At 41.0% G+C, this 25,158-nt stretch overlaps 1 long non-coding RNA gene across 3 annotated transcripts in view; it reads left to right on the top strand.

The window, feature by feature from the left end:
- LOC147914038 (uncharacterized) overlaps positions 1-25,158 on the top strand; it is a 343,556-nt gene that overhangs the window by 258,174 nt on the left and 60,224 nt on the right. For 2 of the 3 annotated variants that reach the window (XR_015555725.1, XR_015555727.1), the window contains exons 3-4: positions 7,139-7,209; positions 15,834-17,268. This is a non-coding gene — a long non-coding RNA (uncharacterized LOC147914038). Of the gene's footprint in view, positions 1-7,138; positions 7,210-15,833; positions 17,269-25,158 lie in introns of those variants that run through there. The other variant, XR_015555726.1, reaches the window with a different exon arrangement.

Here is a 25,158-nt window from a genome sequence, read left to right on the forward strand (position 1 = left end):
ATCCCAAGGCTCACCACCTACCCCCTCCTCAACCTCCAGCTGCCACTGGTACATTCCAGCCAGCAAAGCAGCATGATTTGCCTTTCTTGTGTTAACATTATTCTAGCATGTAATGTCTGTGTTTAAGTCAATGACCTGAGAAATACTTTTATTTCCAGTGATGTACTTATTTTGCAGGGTTTATTAATTTTATTTATGTATTTGATCTCTCAAATGAAATAATAAACTAATTAGTGGGACAATTTACTGGTGTGCTCCACTAAGGGTGTTTTACAGCCTCGGTGCAAGCTTGTCTAACTGTGGTGTCAGCAGATCCTCTTTCTGCCCTGCTGCCCTTAATTTCAGCCATCAGACACACAGGCAGGCAGCCATATGCTGGGTACTGGTGCCTCCAGGGGGCATCCAGAGATGTCAGGTCTTAGGGCAAAGGAACCTTTTACCCAGGAGCCTCCCCAGAATTCATTCAAGAGACAGCCTGCTTCATTTGGCTTAAAGAGGTGGGCATGAGGCTCCCAGAGACCAGAACTGGGCTAGTGTGTTACCTGAAGTACCCAGAACGAGAATTTCCAGAGAAAGAGGGAAAGCTATGTGTATAGAAATGCTGAAAGTCACAGCTGAAGAGACCCATAATCCATCAAGACCAAGAGCAAAGCAAGGAGCAGGACAGGGAGATTGGTATAAAGACAGTGGACACAGGAACATTGCAAGATGCAGAAGCAAGAGTGGGAGAGATGCTAGAAGACCCAGAGGAATTGGAGCAAATGGGGCAATAGTGCCAAAGTTGTTTTTGTTTTTTCAAACTGGCTTTGAAGTGAAGTACATTGGCTTCCCTTTAAGGTCGCCCCCATCTGTGCTTTTCTAACAGCCAGTACTTATCTCTACTATAGAATTAATCATAGTCTGTAGTCATTGTTTACTTGTCTGTCCTCAGTTGACTGTGAGCATCATTAATATCACCAGGGCCTAGAACTGTGTCTGGATATAAGAGGGCTCAATAAACATTTGTTGAATGAAAGAATGGATGGATGGATGGATGAGTGGATGGATGGATGGATAAATGAATAAGTGAATCAGTCTGTCAAAGCTACTGGGGGTCTAAGACCCGAGAACTATGTTATATTCATCTGCTGTCTTTGATGTAATAAACAGAACCCAACCGGAGATGACTTTTTCCAATTATCTATATTTATTATGGAATTACTCAATATAGCAAAGAAGTATCCAACATAAAAGTATTTAACCTCTCTTGACTAAACCTTCTCTCTTATTAATACTTACTAACACTCCACAGGTAAAAGGTCACAGTACCCTAACCTTGAGGTGGTGCCTCTGCTGACCCACTAGTTGCCTTGTGGGTATGGATGCTGTCACTGTCCTGGCTGCAGCTAAACCGTCACTGTGGATTGGATCTGGCATGAGGGTTCTTGTCAGAACAAGTTCCAGACCTCTGGCCAGAGACTGGCTGGAACATGAGGAGAGAGGAGGGTCAACAGGCCCCTGCAGTGGGAGCTGTACAGGCTCGGGACCCTGGCACTCTGTAGTGGGGCTTCCCTACTGTGATTGGTTCCCCTAGGAGTGTTATCTTTCCTATGATTGGATGTATGCAAATTAGCAAACCCTAATGTGTTGATCCTAGATATAATTAGTATAAACGCCAGCTCTGCTACTCCCGTCCCATTGGCTGTAGAGTTTTGAGGGATATACAAATAAGGTAACCCTAACATGTTGCTGTTTACATGTGGTGGCTCTCATTGGGACACAGGTAGTCCTCGTGTGTTGGTGATGATAAAGTGCTGGTGCCAGAACTGGGACTTCTGTTCCTAATTCATATATTTACCCTCTATATGCTCAGATAGGAACAGGCCCCAGAGAGCCTGGGCTTCTAGACCCAGGCAGATACCAGGACATGAACATGTCTTGGAGATCTTTGGCCAATACCTAGAATTATTTTTATAACAATTCTAATTATAAGGCCTGCCATGATTACCACATACCAGTCACTATAGTAAGGTCTTTCCATGTAGTACTTAGTGCTCACAAGAAGCCTGCAACTAGGTATTATTACCCCCTCTTAAAGTGAGGAAACTGAAGTTCAGAAAGGTGACATAACTTGTCCAGAGTCATACAGAGCCCATTGTGTTAATAAGAAACTATACTAAATTTCATCAGATTAGTAGTGATAACTGCCAAGGATGTGAAAACTGGGGTAAAACAAACAAACTTTAAAAAGCTTGTTCATTGGCTTTTTACTCTATGAATTGGGGAAGGTAGCAAAGATAGTGTTTATTCCATTTTAACCATATAACACCTGCAGACAGCTTGTAAAATATTGGTGTTTTGAGGGAGCCGTGTTTGAGAACTCTGAGCTTATTCCTAGGCCTCCAGAAGCAGAAACTTTTCCAGGCTTCCACACTGTCCAGCTGACAAACTGCAGTCTCATTCTGATCCGAGACCTGTGTCATGAGTCAGGCCACAGGAAAGGACCAGGCAGAGTGCATGTGTTCCTAGACCCCTCCTTCTAGGTGACTAAAATACACCATCCCATGTGGTCACAGCCTGGCAAAGACAAGACCATCCCTCAGGGATAGAGCTTCTTCACCCAAAGTTTAAACTATTGCTGGATTCCAAGCAAGCGCATTTTTAATTTTTCTGCGAACTCTAAATGTCTGGTGTGTATTTAAAAGAAGTTGATTCCTGTCCCATTAGATTTTTCAGTTTATGTGTCATGTCAGGTGCTGGCATGTGCTGGATCCTTTCTTCCTGCTTCATGTTTCTCCATGGCACTTATCATCATCTGGCGTACTCTGTGTTTATCACTTATTTGTTTAGTGTCTGTCTCCATCCCCTGGAATGTAAGCTCCATGATGGCAGGAATATCTGTTTCATTTGTTATTAAATCCCCAGTGACCAAACCAGCATTTGGCACAGTTAGGCTCTCCACAAATATTTATGAATAATGATGAATGGATGGATGGATGGATGGAGGTGTACATATGGATATATGGATGGATTGATGGGCAAATGAACAGATAGATAGGCCCTACTAACTGTGAAAATTTAAGATAAAATTGTCGTAATTAAGATAGTATGGGTATTTGCACACAGGAATAGAAAACTAGACCAATGGAATAAAATCTAGAGCCCAAAAACAGATGATACTGATTGGAAACTTTGTACGTGATAGATACATCATTACAAATCCATGCAGAAATCATAGACTAAATGGACTATAGATGGTACAAGGACAATGCATATCTACACAGAAAATTTATTGAATCCTACCTGACATCATGTAAAGACTATCAATTCCAAGTGGATTAAATGCAAAAGGCAGAACTTTCAAAACTTTCGAAAGAACTGTAGGAGAATGTCTTTATGACCCAGGGGCGGGAAAGGATTTATTGAATAAAACAAAAAAAAGCACATGCCTTAAGGGAAGTACTAATATATTTGATTACATTAAAATTTAAAAAGTTTTATATGTCACCATAAACAAAATAAAAAGACAAATTTTGGACTAGGAAAAATAGTTGCAACATATATAACTGCAAAAGAGTTGTATCCAAAGCATACAAATTAGTATAGAACATAATTCTAACAAATCCCTACGGACCACTACATATCTTGATCAAATATTACCATTGTACCATTTTGCTATTTCTTCCCATGGCTTGTGCCCACACCAATTTTAGGACTTTGCTAAATGTCCTTCCTTGTAAGGTCTTTCCTAACTACCCTATTTAAAATTGAACTTCCACCCCAGCACTCTTCATTCGCCTTCTGTGCTGGTAGGCTTTTCCATGACACATATGATCATCTGACACACTAGGTGTTTTACTTTCTTATTTTCTTAGTGTGTGTTGTCTCCTTCCTATAACAACTCAGTAGAAAAATGGGCATATAAAAAGCAGAAGAAACCTAATATAAAAATGTATAATAAAACAATGTTTGATCTTACTAGTAATTAGAGAAATGCATGCTAAAATACAAGATATTTTATCTCCATCAGATTGGAAAAATTTTAAAGTCTGATAATGCCAAATGTTGGTAATGATATGAACTAATGCTGAATTAGTATAAATTGCTACTGCCACTTTGTAGAGCAATTTGTTACATTTAATAACTTTGAAGATGTGTATACTCTACGGCCCAGCAAGTCCATAGAGAAATCTCACACATAGGTGCCCAAGGAGTAGAACAATGTCCATTGAAGCATTATTTGTATTCTTACAATTTGGAAACAGCCCAAATGTCCATCAATATGAATGCTTACGTCAGAATATAAACGTATGGTAAAATACTATCTAAATGTTAAAATGAAAGAATTTAATTCTATCAAAGTGGCAAAATCTTTAAAACATATTTAACAAAATAAGTAGGCCTCAGATGGATGCCTGCAGTGGGATACCATTTAAACAAAGTTCTAAAACATGCAAAACAGTGCTATATATTGTTTCTGGATGCAATTTTGTATTAGAAGCAGAAAAACACACATGAAAATTTAGGAGACTAGTTATCTTTGTGGAATTAGAAAAGAACTCAAGGAATTAGGAATTAATTGCTTATATCTATAATGTTTTATTTTAAAAAGAAAAGATCTGAGGCAAATATGACAGAATAATAATATCTGACCAGGCTGGGTGGTAGTACATAGATTTTGGTTATAATTATGTCTATACTCAACTTCACGCTTGAAATATTTAACAAGAAAAGAAATAGGAGGGTACTTAAGTGTAACTACCAGGGAATAAACTTCAAGCCACAGCATGTCAAATAAAGTGGTGTAACTAGCAAAACTGTACACTAAATGTTGTTGTGAGTCAAAGACTGGGGGCAAACCCAGAGTTGCTGCCTTCTTTTCAGAACAGTCGATGAGAATAGGCTCTGGAACCAGACATTCTGGGTTTAAATCTTGACTCAGACACTTAATAACTGTTTAAAATTGGGCATCAGTTTCCTCATCTTTAAAGTGGAAAAATAACAGAGAATAGAAAAACAATAGAGAAAATCAACAAAACCAAGAGTTGGTTCTACAAAAAAGATGAACGAAATTTACAACCTTTAGCTAGATTGGTTAAGAAAAAGAGAGAAGACTCAACTAAAATCAGAAATGAAAGAAGGGACATTGCTACCGATATTACAGAAATAAAAAGGATTATAAAGTGGAAAAATAGTACCTCCTTATAGCAAATATTATGAGGATGAAATGATATAATATCTGTACAGAGCTTAGCATACTTCGTGGCACATAATAAAAAGCAGACTGGTGTATGTTTAAGAGCTCCAGGTCTTGATATAAACAGGCATGAGCTTGAAGCCTGTTTTGAATGCCATGCTTTCTCTCATTTTATTTGTTTTTTGCAATAACCCTATCAGGTTGGCGTTATTATTATCCCATTTTATATGTAAGAAAACTGAGCCTTAGAGAGGTGACATAACTAGCCCAAGATTACCCAGCTCTTGAAAGACAGAGATGGGATTCAAACTAGATCTACCACCAGAGAACTATACCTGTAAATTAATATTCTGGCTATATTTCACCAGTTTTAGAATAAACTAAATTGAATTGGTATAAAACATTACACTAATCTATCTGTAAGCTTTTTTTTTTCCTTGAGTAAAGAGTCAACCAGCTATTGCTGACTAAAACTAATAACAAGTATCTACTCAGTTTTTGTATGTGTAACTCCAAACATGTAAAATCATTTGGTTTCTGTAATGGGATATTGTTACTAGATAAATATTCCCGCCTTAAACAGATTCTTGGTCTTGGAATACATTGGAAGATCAGTAGGCTGTGATATTCCATTATGTTGGGTTTTTTCTTTTTTTTTTTTTTTTTTCTCAGTTTCACTGTCTTATCTGAAAAATTGCTCTCTCTGCTTTCCATCTTTTTCTATCTTCTGTGAATCCAAATGGAACTTAACTTTCATTGTCGCTGATTATTTTGAATGAACAATTTTCTTAATGCAATTTTTGTCAAGTCAGTTCCATTTATTGTCTTTTATTCATTTCTTCACTCACTCATTCCTTCTTTTATGCAGCAAATGTTGGTTGAGTGATGCCTATGAGCTCATCTCTGGGCTAGGTTCACAGAAAGCAAGGGTTAAAAAGGCGTGATAACTTCCTCAGGAGCTCACAACTAGAGGGAGGTGGAGATGGAGACAGACAATTCCAGCACAGTGTTACCTTCGGAACGGAGTTATTGCTGGGGGAGCATGGAACACGGAGTCCCCAGTCAAAGAGGGGGCTGTGTGGGAAGTGGCCCAGAAATGGTGACGTGGCGGTTGAACTTCTGTTTGTGTGTTTATTTTCTGTGTAGAAAAATAATGCATGATCTTTGTGGAAAATTTGGAAAGCATAAAGAAACAACAGAAAAAAACTTACAATCATACTACAAAGAGATAACTACTGTTAACAGTTGGCATGGCTTTTAAGACCAACTTCTACATGGATGAACTCAAACTTTATAAGTAATTTTGTTATATTACACATATTTTCCCATATCCTGAAAATTTTTAAGGTTATTTTTATATGTGCATAATATTATTCTATGTAGCAATACTAACTTTCACTTGATCATTCTTCTATTGGTTGTTTCCCTCTTACAAATAACATTGTGTTGACAATCTGTGCATCAATAATGGCCTGCGTTCATGATTGTTCCCTTGAGAAGGAATCCTGAAGGTGAATTACAGATTGAAGGGTATGATCCCTTTTAAGACTCTTGACATTTGCTCCAGTGTCCTCTTCTTTACTGATCTCAAGGCAAGAGCTCAAGCCTTTAAGAGAGTCAGACGAATTATGAATATGGGGAAGTTCTTTGAAAATTCTTACACGCTTCCGTGTACGTGAGTGTGTGCACACGTGTCCCAGGAAGAGACACCCACAAACACACAAACATATCCTGAGTCTCTCCTACCTAAGAAGTATTGTGCACCACTTCTTGCCCAGTGCTTACAATGAGCTGTATTTGTTGATTTTTTTGTGGGTGGTGTTTTGTTTAATCCATCTCTGTATTTCCAGTGCCTGGTGTATAGTAGGAACTTAGTAAATGTTTCTTGAATGAAAGAGAGGGAAGAAAAACAAGACCATTAAACAATTACTTTTTTTAATACTGTGTTTTATTTGTTTTCAGCATTCAGCAAGACATGGTGGTGAACGTGGCTCTAAGTCTTCATGATTGAGGGACTCTTGCACAACACAAAGGTAAATATTTGAGGCTGGTTGGCTTGCTGGTATGAGGAAAATCTTTCTTTCTGGGAAAATCACTCACAAATGTCTCTCCGTCCTCTTGAAGTGATGGCTTTTGTGCTTGGTGTTCCTTCTTAAAACACCCTAGAGGGTTCATGGAGCCTTTGGGAACTGGTGCTTAGCGTGGCTTTTCTCTGGTCTACTTTGTGTTTGTAGTTAGAGAAAGAGAATATTGATTCTCTTTCTTCTTTTCTTTAGTACTTAATAAATGTCATTAGGAGCCTTAAGTTTTCCCGCCCAGATTTTAGCCTCTCCTAATAGGTTGTCTCAGATTGGTTTGATTTTAAACACAACTATGTTAGCTCTCCCTTCTCAAATGCCCCTGTTTCAATGTATTTACCAACAGAAGGAACCATTCTCAGTTGTGGAAACTAAAGTCAAGTCTTGCCGTGTGTGAGATAAATTTTTCTACATAGGAAACAGGCTTAGAGATTTACGAGCTTAAGGGGCAGGTACTATTATTTTGAGCTCCTAAACTTTTAAATGATGGCAACACTGAATTATGTACTTCACACAGGCAGCTAGGAAGACACAATTGAAAACGCCTATTCTTTTGACAAATTAGAAGCGTTCATTCCAATATCTATTTCTTGTTTACCAGGGATAATACTGAATGAATCACAGACTGGTGGATGGATGTCCCTTCCTAACACTTTTAATTAGCAGCACTGCCTATTAGGATGAGCAGAGTGTTGCTTTCCTGCCATAGATTACCCCCGACCCCCCTTAAGTGGAATAGAAATCTTATTCTCCACAAGGTAATATTCATCTTTTCCCCAGCCAGACAAGCATAGAAAATTAAACAATGGTCCGTTAAAAAGCCCAGATAATGTATTTATCATTTCCAGTTTATGCGAGTTTGCAAGGCAAATACGAGTGGGAGCTATTTGTTATGGGACCTTGGGGAACAACAAGACTGGAGAGGGAGCTGAGAGGCTGGAGGATCTGCGACTTCTAAAAATTCATTAAAAATATGAGGAGCTATTGGAGACAGAGGAAATTAATTACTCTGAGGGACTCAAATGTCACTACTCATTTAAGTGACCTGGTGAGGAGGCTGAGAAACCTGTTTTCTGAGGGTTTCTATAGTGCAGAAGGCTGGGAGCAGGCTTCCTCAGCTGTCAATTTTTGCATTTCCTTCGTGACTTATTGACATGTTAACCTGGCTTGTGCCCCGGCCTCCTCTAATGAGAAGAGTGAAGTGAGAAGTGGGGGTTGGGTGCGGAGCACGCTCCCTCATAGCTGGCCAGGTTATTCAGACAAGTCACCAGGCATGTAAGTAACTGCAGACCTCGGGGAAGCTGGTTATTTACCACAGTGGAGAGAAGGGGCTGCTCATTTGCAGCTGGACTGAGTTTGGTCTTTTTATTATTGCTTTTCATCCACAAAGCTATTCTCCGAGGTGGAGTGAATTTGGGAAGACAAATTAAGGTTTTCTACCTAAGGAGGACTGGGGAGCAGTAGCTTCTGAAAACAGTCATCTTTTCTAGATTGCCTGTCTAATAAATCTCTCTAATGCATTCTGCCTATAGACAGAGGTTGAAAATATATAGATGTGATGACTTAAAAGTTTAAAATCAGCAAGCACCCAGAGTAATGGAGTAAAAGCTTTCTCAGATGTATACCTCACCTGGACTCAGGGATTCAAGGTTTTATTCTGAACTCTGCCACTAACCAGCTGTGAGACCCTACACAAGCCACTGTAGTGCTCCGAGCCTCTGTTGTATTATTTATAAAGTGGGAACAGTAATATCTATCTTCTGTGATTGTTAAGATCAATGTGCCCAAAAGAGCTTTGAAGAGTGGAAATATCATCCAGGTGTGTGGCAGCCCGTATCACCTACTGGTATATTCTGTTTTAAATGTCTTGGTTTTTAAACAGTGAGGCAGCTCAGTGGCCTGTGTTCCAAGCTGGGTCAAAGTTGAGGGGCTCTGCGGTATTCTCCTGGCTTGTTCAGTTAGAAAGGGTGAATCAACAAGCCAAAGAAGGAAGAACAAATGTGGCCCTGAGGACTGCTTTTGGAAGAGACCATTCAGGTGGTTTGAAAAAAATGGAAAGTGAAGCATAGCTTTGGAGGAAGTTGAAGCCCCGGATGTTCACCTCAGTGAGCAGTCCTGAGGAGTACACTTCTCCAGTTTGAAAAAACCCTATCCCTTTGAAGTGGAGACAGAACATGCCTTGAAGGTGGTGGAGGAGATGTTTGAAGATGATTCATCTATTCCTAGAAAGAGATGATGATGAAGTAAACTGGGGGAGGGTCAGTGGGGACAGAGAAGAAGAGAGAACTTTGAAAAGTCCTGGGAAGGAAGGAATTCCAGGCTTTTAAGTGGTCCGCGTGTTGTGCGCTTAGAAGAGGGAGCAGTGCAGCGTCTCCCAGCTGTCGAGTGTCCCCGAGGCGCTTGTAATGCCATTAGCGGAAATGTGAAAAAAAGCAGGATGCAATCCCTCCGGCAAGGAGCTCAGAGAGGTAGACAATTAATTATCATACAGAACAGGCAGAAATAAGCTCAGAAGAGCAATGCTGGGAACTGTGCTGAGATGGAAGGTGCTGCTGAGCTGGACCTCAGAGGATGAGCAGCTCAGTGCTGGGTGAGATGGGGTTTGAGGCAAGACACTCCACAGACCAGCTGCGCCCAGCACACTGAACACAGCGGCTGGGTGACACAGTGAAGATGCTGTTTTGAGAGCCATACACTTGGCTTGTTACATGTCTTCAGCAGCCAGAGTTTGGCATACCAGCATGCACTGTGATTTTCAAAGGCTTCCGTGCTGCTGTTGTTTCCTGGAAGTAAACTTGAAGGACTGCCTTCCTGTCCTCATGAGCTAACACTGTGGTGGCCTAGGACCTGACCTGTCCTGAGAATGCTCAGAAGTCATCCCCGGTGACCCAATTCTGAATAATTACTAAAACCACTATCTCCATTCCTTGGTGTTCCTTTGAGCTTTTTTGCCACTTACCTTTTAAAATTGCTTGAAAGTCATCATTTGGCATAACTGATCTGTTGGCTATTTACTTATTGTGTTGATTAGATGTGTCCTTCTTTGTATGCATTTGTATTCATGTACAGCCTTCACGGGTGAGACCCGTGCCTTCCCACCTGGGTAATGAGACAGCAATGAGACAGGAAATCTTTCTCGCTCTTCTTCCTCCCTCTTTCCCCCTTCTTGAATTCATCCCTTTGGTGCTCCTATGTGCCTCCTTATCTGTTCTTATTTTCTCAGATTCTCTCTTTACCTTTCTATTTTCCGTCTTTCTTTTGATAGAATCACACGTTCTCCAACTTTGAAGGAAGTAGGAGATTCTAGACACCAGGAGGTCCACTGTAAAATCTTTGAGAGGGTTCCTAACTACATGGTAATTCCCCTTGTCTGTTGTTTTTGGCGGTGGTGGTGCTGTTGCTTTCCAAAGCTGAATGTCTTGGACTCAAATCTCTGTTCCAACACATAACAACTGACATTGAGCAAATGAATCTCTTTACGCTTCAATTTTCACATGAGTAAGATTAAGGTTAACCATAATACTTTCCATACAGGATTGTTGTAAGAATGTAACGAGAGTGGGCATGTGAAAGGGTCTGGCACGTTATACATTCTCAATGAATAATGTTAGCTATTGTTGTTGCTTATAATAATAATACATGCTATTATACATCCTTGAAATGCAAAAGGCAGATGTGTTGATCTTTGGCAGTAAGAAAGGGAGAAGCTGGGAAGACTCTTTCCCACTCTTTGGCTGGTCTTAGGAAATGGAAATCCTTAGGGACAACGGCTGTGAAAGCAGCTGACTCTGTGAGTGCGCAGACAGCCCTCGCTGGCTGGAGGATGGCCCGGATGCTGAACAGTCCGAAGGCCTGCTGGGTTTCCTGAGCGTCCTCTGGAGAGCATCTAACTCAACACTTCTCCAGATACGGGATTCCTTCGCAGATAGTAGAGTGGCTGTGTAATGTGCCAGCTCTGACATTACCCGGAGTTCAGTTTCTTGTCTATTTCTAGTTAGGGTGGGCCACAGGGGAGATTCTTGGGGGATTTGGAGGGCGGAAGAGAAGCAGCAGCCGCTCTGCAGCTCAGGTGTTCTTGCTGATCTGCTGACTCACCTTGTGGGCAGGAGGCAGCACCTGGGCCTGCAGCTGCGCTCCCTTCCCGGCTCCTCCTCCAGCTTCTCCAGCTCCTCATCCAGATGTGTGTGTTTAGCTACTTGAGAAGAGGCCCTGGCTTCCGCAGGTCATCCGCAACGGCAAGCCGGGAAGCCGTGAAACCAAGGTTCTAGTTAGTGCTCATGGGGTTTCAGCTCCTGCTTGCAGGCTCCAGGCTGCTCCTGATTTCTCCCATTACTCATATCCATCTTCCCTTCCTAACTGCCTGCCCAGTGGACTACAAGCCCCACATCAGACTTTAGGCTGCTTAACCAGCTCCCACAATTGCGTGAGGCCAAATCCCTCTATTAATAAATAAGACGTGTATTTATTGAATATATATAAATATGTATGTATTATATATAATGTATTTGTTTATTTATTAGAGGAACAGAATCAACCAGTAGGTTATCTGTGTGTATATGTATGTTTGTGTACATATATACATGTATGTGCACACGTCTGTCCACACAATCTGCTAGTGGTTGTCCCTCTCATCTCTAAATCCTCTAAGTCCTCTCTTAGCCTCTCACTGCCGTGACTTCACCCAATGAAGTTTTTCCTCCGTTTCTCACCTTTTTGAGCTTCAGAGTCAGACTCTTAACTCCATGAATATGAATATGCTAGAGAGGCCCATCTAGCCATTCCATTTCCTCAGACCTATCTTCTCTTCATCCTCCCCGTGCCTTTTGAAGACAATAGCTTGATTCTGAATGTTTACAAGGTGCAATGTGATAAGGTGGGAGGGGAGGGAAGCGTAGAATTGAGAATCAGAACACCTGTGTTGGTATCCTGCCTCTACAGAGTGCTGACTGCATCTGTTTGTTATTTAGCTGCCGGGGCCTCAGTGTCCTCAGCTGTAAAATGGGTGTACGAATAGCTGACGTGCCTGTGCTCAGGCCCCCTGTGAGCCCAGTGACACCTGAGCAGCTCTGGATGCTTGAGGCCCTTCGTACTTGAATCCATCTCCCCAGTCTCAGATCAGCTCACGCCTGGGTAGGAAAATGGCAATTTTGGTCAGATGTTGAACTTTACAACTCATAGTAAGAGAGCAGCAAATCAGGACATACTACCTTTTAATAGAAAGAAATATCTTGAAACAGTAATAATCCTAATTCTTATTCTCTTCAGGGTCCACCATAGTATCTTTTTGACAAAATTGTTTCTTGGGAAAGATTTAAGTTGAAGAAATTGAGTGTATAGTGGTTCCTTTTAAAACAGGTATATATATCAAAATTACTTATAAATCAAAAATACTACAGAGCTGACCAAACAAGGGCACAACACTGAAATATGAAAGAATGACTGAAAATTCTCTTACTTGAACCAGAGGTCAAAACTAACAACAAAGCAAATACAAAAAGTAAAACATGTCAGAACAACCTAGCCTAGAGCCGACTACAAAAAGGAACTAAAAGCTATACTGAGGGGACTTTTAAAAAGTGACACAACCAAGTGATGACATTAAATGTATATATAAATATAGATGTCCATTCAAAGGAAAGAGCCTCTGTCCGCTCTGGCAGATGAGGGTCTCCATGTGAGTAGAAGAGGTGACTTTGGGAACATCCTATTCTTAAGTGTGACCTAGGCGACCAATTGTGAGCTCACACACCTGGTTAGAAAAATCTCTGTAATTGGCAGGTAGATGGCTCCTAGATGAAGATGTGGAGGATATAGTTGACAGCTGAAATCCACAATAATGACCAAGCGTCACCCTGCTCCTCTGCACACGTTTATCATTGAACAACAGCCAGAGTTGAAGAAATAGCTGGCTTACCACCCCCGCCCCCCCGCGTGCCTGCAAACATGCATGTACACACACACACAGACACACACACACACACAGACACCCTGCCTATCTCACAAACATGCATGTACACACACACACACACACACACAGACACCCTGCCTATCTCACAAACATGCATGTACACACACACACACACACACACACACAGACACCCTGCCTATCTCACAAAGATCAAATGAAGGCTATAGCACAATGCCTGGCACATGGTAGGTCCTCAAAAAGCATTTGTTGGATGGGTGCGTGTATTAATGAATTACCAAGAAACTCAAGGGGAAAGTCTAGAGATATCAGTAGACGGTATGACAGCATCCTGGACAAAACGAAATGGAAAAAAAAATGCCCAGGAGAATTACTTTACTGAAGATTTAACACGTTGATGTTCATAACACCTCACCTGCCAAAGGTATCCTATTCAAAATGAACGAAGCAACAGAATAAGATTAAATTGGCACAGCTGGAGGAGGTCTGCCTGCGTGTGAAGAGCTGAATGTTATCTCCAGGCAACGGATGGAGTTGTAACATGAGGATTCTTATTTTTAGTGTTGGGGAGAAAATGAATTTGAACCAAGAGTCACCTAGACTTGATAAGAGAAGATCAGGGCTTGAGGGAGGGAGTGGATATATAATGAGCTCAGACCAAGAAGGCTGAGCAAAGAACTAGAATAGAGGGGAGGTCTGTGGAGGGAGATCCTGTTGTTTCAGAGTGGCACCAGAAAGCATAATGAGGTGTGCTAGGGCATCTGGTCAACTTGGGCCCCCACTGCTTGGGACAAGCAATCTCAGAGTAGGCACCTCAGGGTTAGGGAATCAGCTTTCCATAGGTGAAGAAGGCCAGCAACCCTCCCGTGTGGACAGGTCTGCATCCTTTGGGGAACCGGGAGGTTCTTTGTTAAATTACTTAATATGGTGTGTTATAATCGTCTGTTTGCATTTTTCTCTCACTCTTTATGTTCTCCTGCGGTGCCAGGACCATGGTTTTTTGGCTTTTGTTTCTTCTGCATCTTTATCTCTAGCACCTGGCTCTGAGAATTTAAAAAAAAATCAGACCACCCCCATATGTTAATGACGATAAACCTCACCCCAAATGTGTAAGGAAGCCATTTTTGTCCACATTTATAGGTAAAGAAGGAAAGAACCAGAGAGGTGGAGCTGTGTACTCAAAGTCCTACAGCTGAATTGCTGAACCAGGACTTGAACCCAGACCTGTCTGGATGAAATTTGTAATGTGTCTGCTCTTCCCCTAAGCCTCAGAGCCTATAATTGAGTAGGTGCTCGCTAAAGATTTCTTGGAAGAAGGAGGGCGAGAAAGAGGGATGCTAGGTTATGAGAGGGTAGAGAAGATTTGAATACAAATAACCAGACTTTCAGAAGATCTGCTCTGAACATATCATAGACAAATGTGTCTGACACAAGTATTATTCAGAGATTATGCTGGGTGGACTGAACCGGAGAGAAAAGGAACTCGGAGAGAGTTACACTGATAGACTTTAGGATTCGTCCACAGAGAAGCCAGGACTTAGCCCAAGTCAAGTGTGAGCAAGTCAGATTGAAGTTGGGAAAGGGAGTAAGAGTCTTAGGACAAGCAGAAAGCTCTGCTGGAAGGCTCTTCTGCAAGGAACTGACCCCACCCCACCTACTACCACCCCCAGGCCTCAGTTTGTTAATTTTGTCCCTACAGAAACCTTAGAGGAAATTATCATTACCATGTTTTAGAGATGAGAAAATTAAGACTCAAATTAAGAGTTTTGTAGAACTCACTAATGCCAGGAGTGATTTTGAATGCAAGTTACCAGGAGTAAGCTACCCAGGCACCTAATATTGTGGGAGTGTCCAATTTGCTGTAAGATGATTCTTCCAAAAGAAATTTCTATAGGAATTTTGTCTGACAGCCGATTTTAAGCTAAGCATGTCTCTTCCTGTGAGCATTACCAGGGGAGATAAAAAGACCATCCAGAGCTTGCATGCCTCTAGATTTTTCACCTTTGTGTGTTTAACACGTGGCTCTAATGTTACTCTAATGCTGGTGTCTTTGTTTATCAGTGTCTCTTAGCTGAGGACACTAGTTCTGGGTGTCCCATTGAAGGTAATGCTCCCAGATGGCTCACAAATTAGGTTCAATAAAATGTAGTCATTCCTCTCTTTTAGTGAGTCCTTGGTGCTGAACCCATTTAACTTACCTAATATCCTATTTGAGTTGTTAAATCCTAAACATGGATTGATTAGAACAGGGGAATATGCTCTCGGGTGAGTGCAGTGAGCTTTTAGAAGTGGATAGAGGGCCCACTTTGGAACTGAAAGCCTGACTTAAGATTCACTTTGCCCCTTGCTGGCTGTGCGTGGACTTGGTTTCTTGCATCTCCCTCTCGATCATTTAGCCTCAATTCCTTTAAAAATGGGAATCAGAGGTGATTCTGAAGAGCAGGTGGTAACATATATATGACGATACTTGATAAAGTATAAATGGTTATAGAAATGTAAGTATAATACATTTAAATATAAAATATGAATAGGAGTGCATTACATCACTGGAAACATACGCTTCAATTAGAAATTTTAAGAAAAAAATGGAATCAAGACATTCTAGGACTATAAGAAATCTCAGAGATGATCTACTTCAATTTTTTTTTGACAGGTGAAGAACTTGAGTCTCTGAACAAGGTAGCAACTTGCATGAAATCACATGGCAGAGGATACAGAGAGCCGAGCCTCAAACCCACGTGCCTTGCTTTTCCACTCATCTCCTTCTGCCCACGAGCCTCTCCTCCCCTCCCTTGTCCTGCTTCTGCAGACTGTCTGCTGTGGCCCTTGATGAGAGTACTCAAGGCAGGAGCTTCAACGTTCACATGCCAGGGACAAAGCCCATCCCCTAACACCAGCCTTTTCCAGTGTATTTACAAGGACTTTCTTGTAGCTGCAATCAGGAGAGTGAATGTTGTGGGTTTGGGAAAGATGGCTGATCCAGGGTATTTCTGCTGGACTTGGTAGACTTCATCCTTTCAGCATTGAAGGAAGTGTCTAAAGTACCCGCTGATTCGGCCTCCGAAATATACTCAAACATTTCCTTCCCTCTCCAACACGTTAGATTGTAAGCTCCCTGAGGGCAGGGACCTTACTGTCTGCCGGCCCTTTTGCAATATATCCCCAGTGCTTAACACAATGCTTAGCTCGTAACAGATGCTCAGAATGTATTCGTTTAATGAAAGGGTGAGTCCCCACTGCCATTGCTTTCATTCAAGGTCACATTGTCCTTCTCAAGAGCCTCATAAGTGCTCTACCTCTAGTCTCACCCCTTCCAAACCCTCCTTCACACTGCCCTCTGAGAATCCTGCTAAATTATAAATATGGTAAGACCACTCCTCTGCTTAAAAATTTTCAATGGCTCTCCTTTGCTTACTGGAATTAGAAAAGCTCCTTAATGAAGATTTTAAAGATCTTTATAATCTGGCCCTGGACTGACTCCCCAGCCTCATCTGTGGAATACTTCTTTCCCATCCCCACCTTTCAACCTACACACACACCTGTATTTATTCTCCAGCCACACTGGATTACCTAATGGCTGTTTCCCGAATATATCAGACGCTTTCCACACCTTTTCTTCTACCTGGAATGTCCTTTCTTGCCTTTACCACTTGGTGAATGCCTACGTATTCTTCAAGCCCCTTGCAACGGCCCCTTCCCTGGCTGTTTTGGTGCCTTCCTCGGTTATTATGCAGATTTCTCCAGAACATGGGCTGCATTTTTAATCCCTATGGGAGATAAACTTGAACTATTGTCCGCTCCCTCCAGCAATGCAGATTATTGAGATGAGGTTAAAACTAAACTGAGTTATAATGATGAGAGCTGGATCCAAACCAAGAGCAGCAAGAGAATGGTTTGTGTGCCAGGCTCTGGAGAAGAGGGGTGGGTTGCCCACCATTTCAGAGGACATGTTTCCTCAGCAGGTCTCAGCCACGTGATCTGATGCCCCTCACCCAGTACTGCTAAAAACACGTACTTCATAAAAAGAAAATAATATCAACACTGATTTTTATCTCCTCATTTAACTCTAATAAAGTTATCACACATGATTTATTGTTTTTATTAATGAAAAGTAACAAAAATGTCATGCTTTTGTAAGCAACTTTTTGATTGTTTATGTATTCATGAATTTTAATTTTAAAACTAATCTAAACGTATTACATGGAGCTTAGGAATTAGAGGGAAGACAAGAAAAAAATAACCACAATTCATCATTTGGGTATATTTCTTTCAGCCTTTATATAGACATATTTTATATGACTGTTATCAGATTATACATATAATATAAAGCCTGGTTTGTTTGTTTCACCGTATCATAAGCATTTTTCAATGGTGCTGGACACTGTTAATATCAGTCATTTTAGATGACTGAGTATGTTCCATTGAGTAAATGGACTATTATTGGATAGATCCGCTATAATTCATTTAGTCATTTCCCTATTGTTGAAGACTGGTTTCCTTGCAATATTTTACTTTGTCAGTAATATATGATGATACTTTTATACACAAAGATTTTCCACTCTTTGGGGTTATTTCCTTAAAATGACTCCAAATGTATTGCTAATTTGTAAACATTTCCCTTATTAAAAACATTCAGTGCCCCCCACACACACATTTCCTCTCTCCAAGGTAGAATTTAATCCCTTGCTCCTTAATAAGGATTTGAAGACCTACATACCCTGGCCCTTGTCTAAGCCCCAGCATCATATCTGTATCACTCCCTACATCTCATGTTACCCCCGACCCCCTGACTTGCCTGTGGTTCTAGCACATACCAAGCTGTCCTTTTAGCTCTGTGTGGTGCTCAGCCTGGCCCTGCTGCCTCACCCACCCCTACACACACCCTGCCGACACCAACCCTTTGGCTCAAATTCATATCAGATGGTAGCTCCTTTGGGAAGCCTTTGCTGGGCCAGCAAGATGATTTAGGCACCCTTCCCCTGGGTTCCATGACTTCCTGTGCATACCTCCGTTGAAAATACATGACCCACTGAAGCGGGGGAGTGTATCTATTTCGTTGTTCCCCCAGTTGCTGCACAGTACTCAACACATAGTTAAGGGTGGAATAGCTGATAAGCAAACCTATCAATAGCTTTGGCACCTGGGATATCCCTGTCATATGCTAATATTCTCAACTTATTGACAGAGAGTAGGTGTTTCCTCTGATCTCATTTTAAAATAGCATGATATATTATTAGTAAAGCACAAAAAGGAGAAACTATAAGTGGGCCTGCTGTAAAGAAACTGAATACTGAAGGATACCGAAGACCTTAATTGATTTATGCACATCCTTATAAATATGTAACATTTTATTATTTAGAAATTTGATCATGCTCTCTCGTGGCTTTACATGCCATCCGTATCCTAATGATTTCCACATTTTTTTCTTCAATCCTACCCTGCTCCTGAACTCAGGACTCATGACTCCATCTTCGTCCTCAACATCTCCATTGGAGGTCTGCTAGGCAACTCACACTTCAAAAATCCAGAACCAAACTGGTTATCCACCCCGGCTGCTCCTTCCACAACCTTCCCCATCTTAGTGAATGGCAACTCCAGCCTTCCAGGTGCTCAGCCAAGAACCCCTGGAGTCACCTTGGACGCCCCTTTCTTGCACCCTCCATATCCCATCCACAAGCACGTTTTGCTGGCTCTACGTTCCAACTATGTTCAGAATGCAGCCACCTGTCACCACAGTCTCTACTGCTATCACCCTGGTCTGAGCAGCTAGCATTGTTTTCCTGGATTTTTGTAGTAACCTCCTAATTTCTTAGCTTTCAACCTTGCCCGCATATTTTACACACAAAAGCGAAAATGTCCTTTCAAATGCCCTTGCTTAAAGCCTTCTAATGGCTTCCCATCTTGAATTCCTTACATAGAGTATTAGGTTACTCAGGCTGCCACAACAAAATGCCACAGACTAGCTGGCTTAAACAACAGACATTTATTTTCTTACAGTTCTAGAAGATTAGAAGGTTAGAAGATCCAGGATCAAGGTTCTGGCCAATTCAGTTTGTGGTGAGACCTCTCTTCCTGACTTGCAGACAACCTCCTTCTCTGTGTCCTCACATGGCATTTCCTCTGTGTGCACACACACACACACACACACAGAGAGAGAGAGAGAGAGAGAGAGAGAGAGAGAGAGCTCTTCTTATAAGGATGCCAGTCCTACTGGATTAGGGCCCCACCCTTATGAACTCATTTAACCTTAATTACTTCCAGAAAGGCCCTGTCTCCAAATACAGTCACATTGGGTGTTAGGGCTTCAATATATAAATTTGAAGGGACACAACTGAGGCCATAACACATGGCCTACAAGTTCCCATGTGATCTGTGGCACACTCCCCCCACATCCCTCAGCTATTCCAGCCCAACTGGGCTCATTACAGCTCCTTGAACACATCCAATCTGCTCCCACCCCAGGGGTATTACACTGACTGTCCCTCCACCTGGCCTGTCCTCCAGACACCTGCCTGGGCCACCTCCTTGTCTCCTTCAGGTCTCTGTTCAAATGCCATTTGTTGGCTATTTCTTCCTTGGCACCTTTTACAAAATAGCACAACCCCTCCACCCCAGCCATCCTCTTCACCTTGCTTTACTTTTCTCTAAAGCATTTCCATTACCTGACTTGATATATTTATTTGTTTATTCATCTCTCCCTTCTCCACTCTAGTGTAGAAATATAAGCTCCATGAGGGCAGGAATTTTATCCTTTTTTGTTTATGAGTGTATTAGTGGCACTTAGAACAGTCTTGGCACACAAAAGATGCACAATAAGTATTTACTGAGTGAATGAATGAATAGAAGTCTCTTTCATATTCATTATCTTATTTCAGCCTCAAACCAAACCTGGAAGAGGGTGGGGTAGATATTTGTTCTGTTTTTACAGGTGAGGAAAACTCATGAGAGTTAGGTTTCATATATGTAGTGATAATTTCACTTGTTAACTGCTTAATATTGCCAAGGGATAATCACACTGTTATACTTGCTTTCACTTAATCCTTGGAGTAATCCTAAAAGATTATATATTATTATCCCTATTTTAACACAATTACTGAGGCCTTAGAAAGGTTCAATAAATTGCCCAAGGGAATCACTACTAAGTGACAGCCTAGATATGAACCCTAATCTGACTTCAAAGAGCTTGTTTTTATCTATTATTATAGTTCACATCCTTTTAGCACAACACCATGTGCCAGGGACTGTGCTAAATCTTACAATAACACTATGAAGGATAGACCACTATTATCTTCAGTTTGCAGATGAGATAACTGAGGCCCAGAAAAATTAGCTTGTCCAGTTAATTTTAACTCTCCGCTGACCTAAGAGTCTGACTGTCAAATGCCAGCCACCTCCCTCAAAGAACCACGTCTTGACCCGAGCCCTTCTTACTTTCCTTTTCCCTGCCTTCACACACTAACTGCCTCAGTTAACCCCCAGGTCCAGGACGCCCCAACTATGACACATTTTTAAGTTTATATTTGCAATTCTGATCTCAACAGGCCCTTATGAAACAGAAAGTTTTGGCTGATACAGCAAATTAATATGTTGATTAAAAATATTGACAAATGTTGTATGACCGAATCACTTTTGAAGGAAAGCATCTTCTCCTTGTTCAGTCTTTTCCAAGGGAAGTCTGCTTCTTTGAACCTATTCTCTTCTTCTTAGATACCTGGTAAGTGTGTGTGTGACTTGCTCGCCTCTCTCACTGCCTCTGATGGCATAGCTGAGGTTCAACATGGAAAAGGATAATTGAATCTATTTTCAGACTTTCATTGGTGGGCTCTATTCTGGGCACATATTGTTAGAATTGTGAGAACCAGACATTTCTTTAAAGTAGAGAGTGTTGGGCTGAGCCAGGAAAATTATTAAAAGACATCGCTTGGAAAATATATAGGGCACCTAGATTCCTCGCTCTGTCCCTCCCCTCACGGCACAACGCCTATTCAAACACCTTTCCAGGAGCAGTCTTCTGCCCTCCGCCCATTCTCTGTAACCTGCTCTTGTGCACACTTGCCCACCACATATTGGGCCAGTGGTTCTCAAAGTGTGGTCCCAGGACTGGTAGCATCAGCATCACCAGGGAACTTGTTAGAAATGCAAATTCTTGGGCTCGACCCCAGACCCACTGAATCAGAAACTCTGGGTGGGAGGCCTAGCACCCCACTTGTTTTCACAATCCCTCCAGATGATTCTGATGTGGGCTCGAGTTTGACAGCCACTGTATTAGGAGAAGTTTCACTTCTCCACCCACTGCCACCGCTAGGCTGGTCCTCTCCTCGCAGCCTGCGGGTGCTCTGTGACAAGGACACAGCTGCTCTAGAACTTGCTCCTTGGTTGCAGTCACAACTAAAGTGACAGACAGCTCGACTGGGGGGCTCAGCTCTTGACATGCTTGGTACATGGCTTTGAGCCTGGTTTAGGGAACAATATTTTTAACTGTAAAACAGAGATAAGGCACCTTGACTGAGTAATTGTTGTCTGCCTTAGGAAAAGCTCATTACCAACCTTTCCCATTTTGATCCTATCTTTGCTCTTATCTAAACAGCATAATAATAACTACTGTTTAATCAAGTACACTTTATTTGCTTTAATTTTTTTTAGAAATATATTCATGTAATGCATTTAAAGCAAACGGCACTACAAATCTTATTGAAAAATAGCAGTCCCCTACTTTCCATACACCCACCATTCTGAAACTTTCATCATCTTAGCTTCTTCTGCTGCTCTTTAACTCCATATTTCTAAATAGCACACTTATATTGCTATTTCTTGACCTGTCAGTTTCAGGCATTATTTCTCAACTTCCTCTTACTGTAGTTGAGAATTTAGTTTCCCTTCCTCTCACAGCCCTCACACAAGTCTCCCCACTGTGTCAGTGCCACATCCACCTCCCTCTGTCTGTCTCTCCAAAGTGCTGAATTCTCTGGGTGACTTGGCAAGTTTATTGTTGGCACCCAGCCCCCTACCCACACCATAGACACTTAACTTCCTCCGCTCCGCTAAGTACCTACCACTTTTCCTTCTGCATCCAGACTCACTGAGTACATTGAAATCTCCCATCTGCTGGGGTTAATGCCATGTTTAACTAGAAGTCACTCGTGCTAAACTCACACCAAGTTTTACACAAACACCACTAAAGAGAAGATTTACTTTTCTGTTCTTTAAAATAGCACTTTATTTTTAGTAATTTATCTGCTAATTGTTTATACTAGAATAGTATTACATTTTGATTATATTTTTATAAATTAGCATTTGCAATTGATGTTTTGTATTATGATTATAATTATAATAACAAAATTATTACTTTTGTATTGGAAATGCAAGTTAAATGCTGCAATTTTTAAAGCTCTCATTTCACGAAGCTTTCACTTGGGATGTTCTGGGTTCTTAGAGTTAAAACAATAATACTAATAATCACTTTGCTTTACAGGCATATGGCTTCCTGAACTCTGCCATGTACTAGGGATTATTCTAAACTCTACATGTATTAATCACATAATTCTCTCTACCATTGTATTAGTTAAATGTACACAGTTGTTAACACCATTTACAGATGAGGAAACTGAGTCACAATGAGGTTAAATAATTCACCGTAAGTTCCACAGCTATGCATTAAACACTACATTATGCGTTAAACACCACAGCACTACATTAAACCACCTCTTATAATAATCCCTTATGTGTAATGTGAAGTCCTTCAGAGACTTCGTAATATTTAATCCTTACAGTAGTTCTGCTGCTTAGGTATAGTAGGTGCCTGGATTCCTTAAATCCCATGTACTGCCACACCATAACCTCCCACTCCCTGCAGGCTGCTCCGCCAGAAGTCCACAGAGGAATAGTCGTTGTACCTGACGTGACTCTGTCCCACTTCCCTGATCAGTAACTCTGGCATCTCTCCTGATGCTAATCCTTGCTTATGGCTCACCAGAAGGCCCTATGTCCTGCTAACATCAAGCAGGGAATGTACCAGCCTTGAGTGAGAGAAAAGCCGGATTCCTTTGCTTCTGCTGATTTGGGCTGCTGACCCCTCCTTGGAGTCCTGGTACATTTCCCTGACTAATGTCATATTAATTTCAGTTTGGCTAACTCCATTTTACTGATTATAATGCTGCAGCAAGAGAGCAATTCTGTTATTTCGGTATTTTATGTTACATACCATCAATATTTTATTTTGAAAGTGCACAGAATTTGTAAAATAAAAAGCTCAAAGAAACTAAATTATTTAATGTACTTTAAAAACAAAAATAAATATGTTACAAACATTGGAGAAAATGTAAATTTTAGAAAGATAAACATTATAACATATAAATTATTGGCAAATAAAAATTCATTAAGATAAATGTTCCAAACATAAACTAAAAAGCACATAACTTAGGAAAATCTAATCAATTATGGAAGTTGAAAACGAAAGTATTATTTGCTCTTTTTAAAAATGTGCTAGTTAAAAAATAAAGTGGGTCGGTGACATCATTGAGTTACAAACATATTTTTGTGCAAGCTCTTTTTGCTGCTGAAAAAGCTCTTGCTGGTAATTTTCTGACTGGTCAGAAGAATGGTGAGGAGAAACTTAGACGCTAACCCTAAATATTGTCCTCCAAATTTCATCTTCAGATAATTTTTTCTCTTATTTGATAGTTATGAGGAGTTCTTGTTTGACTAGCTCCTCCTCCCACACCCATCCCAACACCAACTGTAGGGTTTGTATTGATAAGGAGTTCTATTCTCCCCACCACTGCCAAAGAAAACATCTGATTTGTCTTCATCCTCTGCATTTTCATCACAGACAGTTGATAAATCCGATGCAGAGGTACCTGTCTTCATGTCCATACTGTCACATTCATATGCTTAATAATTAAAATTAAATTAAAATTAAAATTCTTAATAATAATTATTATTCCTTCAATAGGAGCTTGGCAAGACCGCAATATAGTTGCTTATTGCTATGCACACAGGCCTGGAGCTGTCTAGACTTGTAGACTCTGCGTTAGTTTGTATTTTCACATAATTTGAATAATTGAACCATTGATCTTGCTCTCCAGATATTAATAACTCAAATTTCAGGTTTCTTAAAAAATTAAAATAGCACACCAACAAATATATGGATATTTCAGTACTTAAAAATAGCACAGTATACTCTAATACCACAATGTGGTAATGACTGCACCTTCCCCCTTGTCTGGAGTACCCAGCATGCTTTGAGGCCAGAGCTCCATTTTACAAACAAGGAAAATGGTTCTCAGATAAGTGAAGCAATTAGCCTGAGGTCATACACATAGCAAGGCCAGCACTGAGATTTGAACCCAGTTCTTTGGACTCCAAAGTTAGAGTAGCTTTTACTACCTCTTACTGGGTAAATGACCCAGTCCCTTCTATATATAGACTCTGCATTATCCACCCTTTGGGTGAAACAAATGGCTGGCATTTCTTCTCCGCAGAAACAACACTTAGCTTAGCTTTAAGAGGCATTTTCCCCGGGGTGAGGGCTGTCGAGCACCACTACAGGCTGTTGTGGCAGGTTATAAAATCTCCTCTTCTGTCATTCTCAAAAGTAATTGAGACGAGGAGTTTTAAAATTTATACAGGTTCCGGATGACCTCTCAAGGTCTTTTCCCACTCCATGATTCTGCAGGTCCGAGACAATTAAGACAATTTAAATCTGAAGTCAGTTCCCCTGATATTTGGTCCTTTGGCTGTTTGTTACCTTACAAATGAAACATCTGGATGATAGAAAGGAGTGACTTTTTCCCTCCTATTTTTGAGCCTCAAAACCCCAGACGTTGCTCTCTGTTATGCCGTTATCAAAGCATCCAGGTGGAAGGGATAGCTCGAGAAATTGGAAATAATCTTGGTTGTCTCTCCTCTATTTGCTCCTTTCATCTTTTTTCTGTTTAATAAGCACAAAGTAAACACAGAACTGATTTTTTTTATTCTGA

Source organism: Ceratotherium simum, chromosome 22, assembly GCF_057802395.1.
Source record: "Ceratotherium simum simum isolate JZ-2026a chromosome 22, ASM5780239v1, whole genome shotgun sequence".
In the NCBI taxonomy this organism is placed as follows: Eukaryota; Metazoa; Chordata; class Mammalia; order Perissodactyla; family Rhinocerotidae; genus Ceratotherium; species Ceratotherium simum.